Consider the following 11,560-nt stretch of genomic DNA (forward strand, 5'->3'; position numbering starts at 1 on the left):
CTCCCTCCATGGAGCAAGGGGGTGGCTTACCTTCTCGTGTCCCTCTTTCCACAGCACAGGTGTGTCACCGGTGGGGCCAGGAAACCTCGCAGGCTTCAGTTCAATGACCTTTCTTTCCACTCTGGAGCAGGGCCTTGATAGAATGCTATGAAAATCCTTAGGGCACTGGGGCCAAAAGTTGGTATTTCCTGACTTCTTTTGGGCCTTATTTGCCTTTTCTGTTACTTCCTTGGTCATTATAGACCTTAAAAGCCATGCTCAGAAGATCTCACTGAGGGGCTTGACTAAGAGAGCAAAATGGGGAATTCAGTGTTTAAAGAAGCCTATTAGACTGAGGAAAGAAAAGATTTGATCTGTTGTGGTAGGTGGTTGGAGACTGTGGAGGGTCTGAGTTTGATCTAGGGCAGGGGTCCCCAAACTACGGCTCGCAGGCCACATGCAGCCCCCTGAGGCCATTTATCCAGCCCCCGCCGCACTTCTGGAAGGGTACCTCTTTCATTGGTGGTTAGTGAGAAGAGCATAGTTCCCATTGAAATATTGGTCAGTTTGTTGATTTAAATTTACTTGTTCTTTATTTTAAATATTGTATTTGTTCCCGTTTTGTTTTTTTACTTTAAAATAAGATATGTGAAGTGTGCATAGGAATTTGTTCATAGTTTTTTTTTATAGTCCGGCCCTCCAACGGTCTGAGAGACAGTGAACTGGCCCCCTGTGTAAAAAGTTTGGGGACCCCTGATCTAGGGTGAGACTTCAGGTGGTGAGGGTTAAAGTAATGCCTAGATAGACTAGGGACTGAGAATAAAGTTGAACCTTAGCAGAGAAGACAGGATAACACTTCATAGCGAGGAAGTTAAGAAGGATGGTGGAGTCTCCTTGAGGCAGGAAGGGAGGGGCTGCAGAGGAGTAGATCATCTACATATTGTAAGAGAGTAGTAGTTTTGAGATTGCATGCTGCTAAATCCTGAGGTAGTGCCTGCCGAAACAGGTGTGGGCTGTTTTTGATCCCCTGGGGTAAAATAGTTCATGTAAATTGCTGGGCTGCATTAGTGTCTGGGTAAAGGAAAACAGAAAGTAAGAGTCAGGGTGTAGAGGAATGGTGACAAAGGCATTCTTGAGGGCTAGAATTGTGAATGAGTGGTATTTGAGAAAATGTGTGACAGTAATTTACAGAGATTAGGGACTACTGGATGGAGGGGAATTACTGCCTCATTGATTAGGTATAAGGCTTATATGAGGTGATAAGCTCCTGAAGGTTTTCGAACAGGAAAGATGGGGGTATTGCAGGGAGATTACATGGGGATGAGTAAACCTGGTTTATGAGGTGGGTTATTGGCATGGACCAGCGTGGCTCCAAAATAACAGTGCAGAATTAAGGTAACACACTTTGTCAAAACAAAACCGATGGGACCGGGAGGACTCTTCAAACTGCCTGGCAGTATCTGAGTGCCTCATAGCCCCAGTTCGCTGTATTATATAGACCTATGCAAATCAAGGACCCTAATACAAAGTTGCACATCAAAGGCTAAGACAGGAACTCTCCCAAGGCAAAAACAGGATACATTAGTGAAATTTACAAACATCTGAAACAAACAAAGAGTCAGAGGAAGGGCATGTATATTGCTTCCTGCAACCGGAGGAAGGAAGTGGAGTGGGTGCAAACACTCAGCATCAAAGCCAAATATGGAGATGGACGGGGAAGAACTTAGCCCCCTGCCAAGCCTCGAACGTATAATGGCTTTTTGTCACTAATGGTCCACAACATATCCCCCTTTTCTTTTTAATTTGTGTGCTGAGATTTGCACTTATCTGATTTTCTAATTTGGAGGCAGACAGAAAAAATACAGAACACACAAAATTTGTATAGCCAATGCTAACAGATACCCAAAATAAGTATACTAATACATCACAGTGATTAAAGCCTTTAAGGAAACTCTTTAAGCTAATACAACAAGAATCTATAAAAGAGTAATGTCCTTAAAGTGTTCACCAAGTCCAAGTTGGCACCAACACCATTCTAAATCTCTGCAAATGCAAGCCAACCCCAGTTCAGTCCATCAAAAACTGTCACAGGAGCAGGAGTCCAAGAAAAGTCCACATTCAGGAGAAGTCCACATGGCACTGGAATTGCTGTCACACTTCCACACTCTGCAGTTATCATCAAAGTCCCAATGACCACTGCTCCCAGCTGGCAATGACCCAGGTAAACTGGAAAAGCCATCCGCAGCATGCATGAAGATGGAGTTTTCATTTTCTTTAAACTGGAAAGATGAACCCAGGGGTCCTATACTGGAGCTTTACAGTCATGGGGTGGTGAGGAGAACCTTGGGATACACTAAGCTGGATGGCAGAGGTAAATTTGTAAGTTGGCAAAAAAGGAAAAAAGGAGCCCTGAATTAGGAGTAGGTCCTAGCCTAAAATATGAGTGGGGCATTGAGGCAGGAGGAATAAAGGAAAGACTATATATTAAAGCAGCATAAAGCAGGACTATCAATACCCACAACAGAGATCTTTGAGGGAAGAATAAAAAACCTGACTATTCAGGCAAGATATAGTTAAGTGGCCCTTGTGTAAATGAGACCAGTCTACCGGCTACTTGGAAGAAATACCCCAGGCTCATCCACAGTGTCAAAGATGGGGCCGATGGCCCTGGACACCTTTTAGCCTTCAGTGGCAAATCCCAGTATTCTAGGCAAGGTTAGGTCACAGGTGGCTGGAGCAGGGCTGGAAGAGATTGAACCCTCCCTTAGAGGAGTGAGGGGGAAGCCTACCTTCCAGTGTGTCCCTTCTTCCTCACAGCAAAGGCATGTAAGCCTGGCAGGCTTCAGCTCAAATGACCATCCTTCCCACTATTGAAGCAGGACCCTGATGAAGTTCCAGTTGGAGTGCTGGAGCCTCTGAGGGCATATGCCAAGAGCTAGTATTTTACCTGATCTCCTTTGGGCTTTTTCGGCCTCTTGGTACCTTAATATCCATGTTCAGAAGATCTCGCTGAGGGGCTTGAGAGTCCCTATCTGCCTATATATCGAGAGCTATTCAGAAAAGAACAAAACAGTGTTATTAGCTGGAATCAAATAAAAATAAGAAAGAGGTAGTAGTTTGCAGGACAAAAAAATTTGGCATCTCTTGTACATCAGCATTCAAAAAAAACTGAAGTAAAAAGCATAACAGGGTAGACCTGCAGGAGCTCCAGGACATGACTCTCCCCCCTTTCTTATTATTTACAATTGAATCTTCAAGCAAATGTTAAGCACACTTTACAATATTTTTACTTCAAATGTTGCAAGAAATTCTTGACTTTGTTAACTTTCAACAAAAACAGCAATGCACCTTCAAGCAACATTCCCACACTTATCAAAACACCCCCTTACTATTAATTAACAGGCACCTTAAAGAGTACATATCAAAACTGAAAAATCCCAGTGTGATCTTCATTATTCTCCTATAGTAAAAAAAAAAATCTTTACACTTTTATTATGTAAATCTATGCTGCTTCAAGTCTTTCACTTGCAGCCTGGAGCAGCCTGGCCAAACCAGCAAGTCTTTTGGATTCAAAATTAGCACGCTTTACTTATTTCAAACAAAATCATATCCATGTAGGGAAATGAAATTATCCCCATTTTGTTTTCAATACTAAAGCCGGCACTTCCAAAATTATTATCATTATTACTTTTCATGTATGGACTTAATTCAGACCTTATAAACAAAGACACTTAGACATTAAACAAAGACTTCACAATCACACAAATCAAGAGTGAAACCCAGGATTTTAGAGATTAAACTATGGCCTGCTTGAACTTAAGTAGGGCTACCTTAATAGAAACGTAATAAGGATATATACTAAACAGAGATCTCTCTCGAAAAATCTCAAGACTGCCGTATGAGATTTCTGTTCAGCAACACCCAAATCAGGCCCCCCTTTCACCCCCTTTTCAAGCAATGGAGCAGGAAAGAAATAAAATGATCTAAAACATTTTAAAAAATTAGGTAATAATAATTGAGAAAGGGAAGAGAGTATAGTAAAATAAGCCTCATACAGTTGCTCTTGTGAAGTGAATCTCTCATGCAGAATCATGATGTCTCACCAGTTGTTCAGGGATCCACCGAGGAGCTTCAGCAGACCTAGGAAAAACACACACATATCCTTGGCCCCATAAGAGAACAGGGTCTGGCCCTTGCCAGATTCCTGTGAGCGGGTCCCTCCACTGCACTTCAGGGAAGGCTTTCCTTGCAGGATTTCAGAGCCTCTCTGCTGCTGCTGAATGACCCTGTACATCAGTTTTCAAAAAATTTAAAGTAAAAAGAGCATGACAAAGATTTGCAGGAGTTTCCTAATACTTAAGTTGCTATTTGGCTCCTAACTCTGAACACATCTCACAATGCACTAGTCAAATCAGTAAGACTTAAGGATCTACATTCTATTCTATTTAAATTTAAATGAGTGCTCCTTACAAGTTCTAAAAACATTTTATTTTTTCTAAATATTAGAGCCAGCATTTCCAATTTTTGCATGCAAAAAACCTTAATTCAGGCCTTAAAAACAGACACATTTTAGACAACATTAAACAAAGACTAAACAGAAACAAGAATTAGACAAACTAGACACACCAGAGAGAAACCTGGGATTTCAGAGCACATCCAGATTAAAAAGATACCTGCCTGATATTAGTCAGGGCATTTTCTGACAGAGACTGAAGGATGTGACTAAACAAAATCTCCCCGAGAAAATTTGCTCTCGGCAGCTGCTGGGATATTTTCTATAGTCAGATCCAACACAGGTCCCCTGCCTCAATTTCCAGGCAAAGAACAAGAAACAAAATGATAGTTCAGGAGACCATAGTTAAAACATTAAATAAAATCAGACCATGACAGGAAAAGCTGTAATTTTCCTAATACCTGAATCTCCTATCCATTCTCATATTCTGTAGTTGCTGTAACCGGCAGCTCAGGTTGACTATGCTGAGATTTCTCCCCTACCTCAACAGCCCCTTCATGAAAGTCCAACTTCCACAGCAAATAATCACCACCAGAGAGACAAGCACAAGCAATCACCTTCCAGTCATTTGGGGGAAGAACCTTTGCACTAATAGTATTTAATAAACCAAGTGAAAAGGGGGCAATAGGCCCATACTGAACACAAGCAAGTTTAAGCTCTTTCAGAGCTCTAAAATGTACAGGTTTATGTTCTCACACTAGTCTCCCTGTATCATCCTGTCTTTCTATAACAGGAAAATGGGTAACGCCATCATTTATTGTTTCCCCTACATTTTGAGCCTGGTAATCAGCCTGATAAGGGAACAGAGGAGCAGAGGGCTGAATATAGGAAGGAGCTGAGGGCAGTGGAGGCCCCGCAGCTAAGGCAGCCATAGCCACGGATTTTTCATCCCCTCTGTCATCCTCAGACTCCAAGTTATCCTTGTATTCACATCCCTCTGTTTCCAGCTCACCTTGATACTCTTCAATGATTTGTCTTCATATGGAAACATTCCTACATAAAGGTCCCTTACTTTTGACCCTATCTGTCCCATATTCTTTTACTCCCAACTACACTTTCCCCAAAAACTTTCTTTACTCACTGTGCGCACTTCACTTTGGGGAGTTCCGTCACCTTCCTTCAGTTTTAGTTTCCTCGTACTCATACTCAAGTCTTCTGTTCAGGCACCACTTGCCGCGGACCAGCGCGGCTCCAAAATAACGGTGCAGAATTAAGGTAACACACTTTGTCAAAACAAAACCGATGGGACCGGGAGGACTCTTCAAACTGCCTGGCAGTATCTGAGTGCCTCATAGCCCCAGTTCGCTGTATTATATAGACCTATGCAAATCAAGGACCCTGATACAAAGTTGCACATCAAAGGCTAAGACAGGAACTCTCCCAAGGCAAAAACAGGATACATTAGTGAAATTTACAAACATCTGAAACAAACAAAGAGTCAGAGGAAGGGCATGTATATTGCTTCCTGCAACTGGAGGAAGGAAGTGGAGTGGGTGCAAACACTCAGCATCAAAGCCAAATATGGAGATGGAGGGGGGAGAACTTAGCCCCCTGCCAAGCCTCAAATCTATAATGGCTTTTTGCCATTAATGATCCACAACAGGTAATTACTGGTTTAAGGCCTTAGAAACAGACACAGTTACACATTAAAGAAAGACTTCACATATTATGAATAAAGAAATTTAAATGAGTGCGCTTTACTTGTTTCAATTCACTAGAAATATTTTCTGACAAACAATGAGACAAGACAGATTACTCACATAACTTAATATACAATTCTGTTTTTTAAGTTTTTCGGGATGGCAGGGAGTTGCCAGCAAAGAGGGGAGGAAGAGAGAAAGCAGACAGATGGACAGTGAGCACCTGGATGGAAAGAAAGAAAGTCAGAATCTGCAGGAGGAGAGAAGGAGGTTAAAGTATTGGTGTGGCACCACATGGTCAGAGGAGTCAAAAGGATTTAGAGCTCTGAGGAGAGAGGAGAGGGTAAGGAGGAAAGAGGCACAGTTACAGTTTGTAAGGAAGGAGGAGGGGTCGGAGAGGAGACAGACAGAACTGCAGTTTGTAAGGAGGAAAGAGAAGTCAGAGATGAAATAGGCACCGCAGCCAGAGCCACAGCTTCTAAGGAGGGGGGAGGGGATGAAGAACACAGTGGAGAAGGGAGAGGCCCCTGGCCAGCAGGGGAGGAGAAAGAGAGAGACTGGTGAATGAGAAAACAGGATTTAGTGAAGAGAAGGGCTTTCTGGAGGGAAGAGACTCCAGCAAAAAGATTTGCTGAGAGACTAGAGAGGGGTCCCGAGAGAGGAGTGCCCTGGGGGTCAGGCAGGAGAAGGAGAGAGTTTGGGAGTCCGCGGAGAAGGAAAGATTAGAAGCACAGGTTTTAGGTGAGGTTTCTTTGGCCAAAAACAGCCTGCTTGTGGAACAGAAGGCACAGAAATTAAGGACAGGAGAGAAGGGAGAAGAAAGCCTGCACATAAGGAATTTCTGATGCCCTCCTGGTCCGGTGGCAGAAACTATCAAGATGTCTTAGGATATTGTAATTGAATGTCCCGATTTCAGGCTGTTGGGCAGATAAAATGTATTATGCTCACTTTGTTAAAGATGACGCTGCCCTCGAGGAGGCCATCGCCCAGGTGATATTAATGTGTGTTGGGGTGGGCTAAAGGCAGCCCCTTGTAGCCTGGGGCTTGGTTTTGGGATTAAGCCTTTCCTACCCTTTTTGATGTAGGGCGGTACAATCCAATCATGCCTCAGAGAAGTGACTTTGTATTAGAGACTTCCCTGTTTTGTATATTGGATTAAGGGTTTGGATTTCTACACTGTAAAATGGGGCAGACTGGGAGCTTGCTCTCTTTCAGTTCCTGAGATTAGCATTAGAGTGGAGAGCAGAGAAAGGCCATGAGGAAGCCAGGAGAAGCAGCTAAGATGGTGGAATGCTGAGGGAGAAGCCAGTTTGTGCAGGGAGAAAGAGATGGGGAACAGAGGTGAATAAGTCTAGTGAGCTAGGAACCTTTGATTCTAGGAAACTCGAATAAGTCAGTAGCTTTTTGGGCACTGAATGAGTGGGTTTTGGAGCCCAGTGTGTGTTTCTACTTGCTCACCAGGTGCAAGCCAGGATTAAAGCTAATGGTCCACCAGTTCTTGGCTCCATTGTTTTATTACCGTCTGCCTGAATCTAATGTGAACCTGCATAAGCCAGGCAGCTGTGATGGTGGCCATGGCTACTGGCTTTACACATAACTAATTAGAAGATGATAAGAATTTTATAGAATTCTAGATCTAACATATTTGAAATATGAAATAAAGTGGACTGATTTCTAGGAAAATAAAAATCACATAAACTAGATTTTCTAAATAATCCTATAATCATTAAATAAATAATTCAAATCATCCCATAAAGAGAGAAAAAAGAAACAGGCCTAGACATTTTTTTAAAGTCAAATTCTACCTTATATCAAAGGAGTAGACTATCATTTTCATATAAACTTTTCTAAAGAATAAAATAAATAATATTTTCTAATTCATTTAATAAGGTTAAAATAACTGTGACATTCAAATATCATATATATTCATATATACATAACCTTGATACTCATAACAAAAGAGTATCTGGCCTGACCAGGCAGTGGCGCAGTGGATAGAGCATCAGACTGGGATGCGGAAGGATCCAGGTTCAGGACCCCGAGGTCGCCGTGGTCAAGGCACATATGAGAAAGCAATCAATGAACAACTAAGGTGTTGCAATGTGCAACAAAAATCTAATGATTGATGCTTCCCATCTCTCTGTTCCTGTCTGTCTGTTCCTGTCTATCCCTCTCTCTGACTCTCTCTTTCTGTTTCTGAAAAAAAAAGAAAAGAAACAAAAAAAGAAAGAAATACAGAGAGGGGGTGGTGGAAAGGAATAACAGAGAGGAAGAAAGAAAATGAAGATAAAAAAAAGAATACTAAGCAAACATTGGGAAAACTGTCTTTGTTTAAAAATAATGTGATCACCACTACTAGAAAATCCAAGCAATTTGTTAAAAACTTGTTAGTATTTATAAGAGAAAAATATGATCATGAGATATAAGATCAGTATTAAAAAGTTCACTGCATTTTCATACAGCAGAAAAAGTTAGAAAATGTTACCTTAAAAAGACCTGTCTATAGTAACAAATATATATGTATTAACAATGATATAAATACAAATACAGATATTGAAAGATATTTCTTAGAAAGAAATCCCATAAAAGATGTGTAAGTTATAAATCTTTACAGAAGTTTACTGCAGAAGACAAGATAAATTGAGGAATAAATCAGAGACCTGGAGTTGAATATTCAATATCATAAAAGTATCAGTTCTCCTTAATTTATAGATTCAGTTAAAAGTCAATCAAATCTCAATAGGTTTTCTTTTTAGAAATATGACAAACTGATGATAAAATGTTTATAGAAGAGAAAAGGGAAAATTAAACGCAAACAATCCTGAAAAAGAGCAAAGTAGAAGGGATTTAACTTACTAGATAACAACTTATAAAGTAGTTTTAATAGTAATTTACTAATTAGCAATTTTTTGATTCAAAGAAAATATACCAATTGAATATAATAAGGATACCAAAAGTAGACTCAGGTATAAAAGAAAACTTTATAATATGCAATGTTGATATTATATGTACATAGGGAAAGAATTTAAGTTTTTTAAAATCATGTTGAAAACTTCAAATGAGAAAAATATTGCATTTCTACACCATAAAGAAAAATTTAGTTCTGTACATGAATTAAGGATTTAAATGTAATAACCAAAACTTTTTGCAGTGTTAAAAATGTTAGAAGTTTATATATAGAAGAGAATATCTTTATGACTTTGCCTAAGGGATTATTTTAACATTCCAAAAGTTTAAAACATAAAGACATTGATAAATTTTTTTTTTAAATATGATTTTATTTTAGCTTTTTAAGTAGTTTGAGTTCTTTTTTTATATTTTATTTATTAATTTTTAGAGAGAGAGGAGAGAGAAAGAGAGAGAAGGGGAGGGAGGAGCAGGAAGCATCAACTCCCATATGTGCCTTGACCAGGCAAGCCCAAGGTTTCGAACCGGCAACCTCAGTGTTCCAGGTTGACGCTTTATCCCACTGCGCCACCACAGGTCAGGCGATAAATTTAATTATAAATTCAATTGTATTTTTGTTCGTCAAAAAAAATTGAAAATAAAATAAGACAATCAATATACTGGAGAAAGATACCTCTAAAACACAAAAGTGAAAAATTATTTGAATATATAAAGAACTGAAAATAAAAGCCAAAGTGTTCTTCCAAAGGAAAAGACATAAACAGACTTTAGAACAAAGACTAAATAGTAATGACCATAGCATATGAGAAGAAACACAATCTCATTGATTAATAAGTAAGTGCCAATTAAAACTCCAAGATGCAATTAAGTTTTACTTACCCGATTCTTATACACTATTGGTAGGACTATTAATCTGCAAAGCCTGCTAGGAAGAAAAAATGTCTTTGTAAAAGACTAATGAGATTATTGGCTATCTTTTCAATAAAATTTTGGGCATTGACTAGCCCAAGTGTAGAAAAACTTGCTCTGTAAAGGGCCAAGTAGTTAATATTTTAGGCTTTGTCCACATATATTTCTGTTGAAAAGATAACCCTAAAAATTACATTTTATTGGTCTAGACCAATACAAGTTTTGACAGGCCAACTACACTTGTGTCAATAGTTTTGAAAAACATTTGCATTATCTAGCAAAATCCAATCTAGCAAGTTTACCTTCAGATGCACACTCTAGAAAAAAAAAAAAGCTTATACATATGTACTTGGAGATATGAGTAAGATTTCATAGCAGCGTCGTCTCTAATAATAATTAAATTAAAAAGCTGTAAACAGTACAAAAGTTCATTGATAAAATAAAGGATAAAATATTGTAATACATTCACAAAATGGAATAAAAGAATACTACACAGAATGTAGAAGAACCAACTGCAGTTAAACTAATCAGATGGGTCATTTAAAAATGTTTAATGAAAAAGCAAGCAAATCTTCTGCAGACCTGAATAGATACAAAAAACCCCAAAAGATAAAATGTTTATGGATTCAGGGAAGTCTTAGTTTAGTGGGTAACAAAAATGTAAACAAGCATTTACAGTAGAACTTGGTAATTTTCATAATTACATTGCACACAAAGTTCATTTAAAATATGACAGAGCAACCTTTTTTAAATTACAGTTGCCATTGAATATTATTTTATGCTAGCTTCATGTTACAGTGCAGAGCTTAGACATTTATATAATTTACAAAGTGGTCCCCCGGGGTAAGTATAGTAAGCACCTGGCACCCTATATTGTTATTACAATATCATTCACTATATTCCCTATGTTGTACCTTATGTTCTTGTGACTATTTGTAACCACCAATTTTATTTCTTACCCCCTTCACCTTTTTCATTCAGATGCCCACTATCCTTCTATTTGTCAACCATTAGTTTGTTATCTGTATCTATAAGTCTGTTTCTATTTGTTTGTTTATTAGATTGCACATAATAAACAAATTTATATGTAATTTGTCTTTGTCTGGCTTATTTATCTTAGCATAGTACCTTCTAGGGCCATCCATGTTGTCCCAAAGATAAGATTTTATTCTTCTTTATGGCTATGTAATACTCCATTGTATATATATACCACTACCTTTTTTAAAGAGAGAGAGAGAGAGAGAGAGAGAGAGAGAGAGACATGTAGGAAGAGATGTGAGAAACATCAACTTGCAGTTACAGCATGTTAGTTGTTCATTGCTTGCTTCTTATATGTGCCTTGACTTGGGGGGCTCCAGCTGAGCCAGTGACCCTTTGCTAAAGCCAGCAGTTTTGGGCTTCAAGCCAGTGACCTGTGGGCTCAAGCCAGAGACCTCAGGGTTTCGAATCTGAAACCTCAGTGACCTAGGTCAGTGGTCGACAAACTCATTAGTCAACAGATCCAAATATCAACAGTACAACGATTGAAATTTCTTTTGAAAGCCAAATTTTTTAAACTTAAACTACATATGTAGGTACATTCCTCATTGAGGTAGTGCCTGCACATGGTATT

The sequence above is a fragment of the Saccopteryx bilineata genome, chromosome 2 (assembly GCF_036850765.1).
Source record: "Saccopteryx bilineata isolate mSacBil1 chromosome 2, mSacBil1_pri_phased_curated, whole genome shotgun sequence".
NCBI classification, from domain to species: Eukaryota; Metazoa; Chordata; class Mammalia; order Chiroptera; family Emballonuridae; genus Saccopteryx; species Saccopteryx bilineata.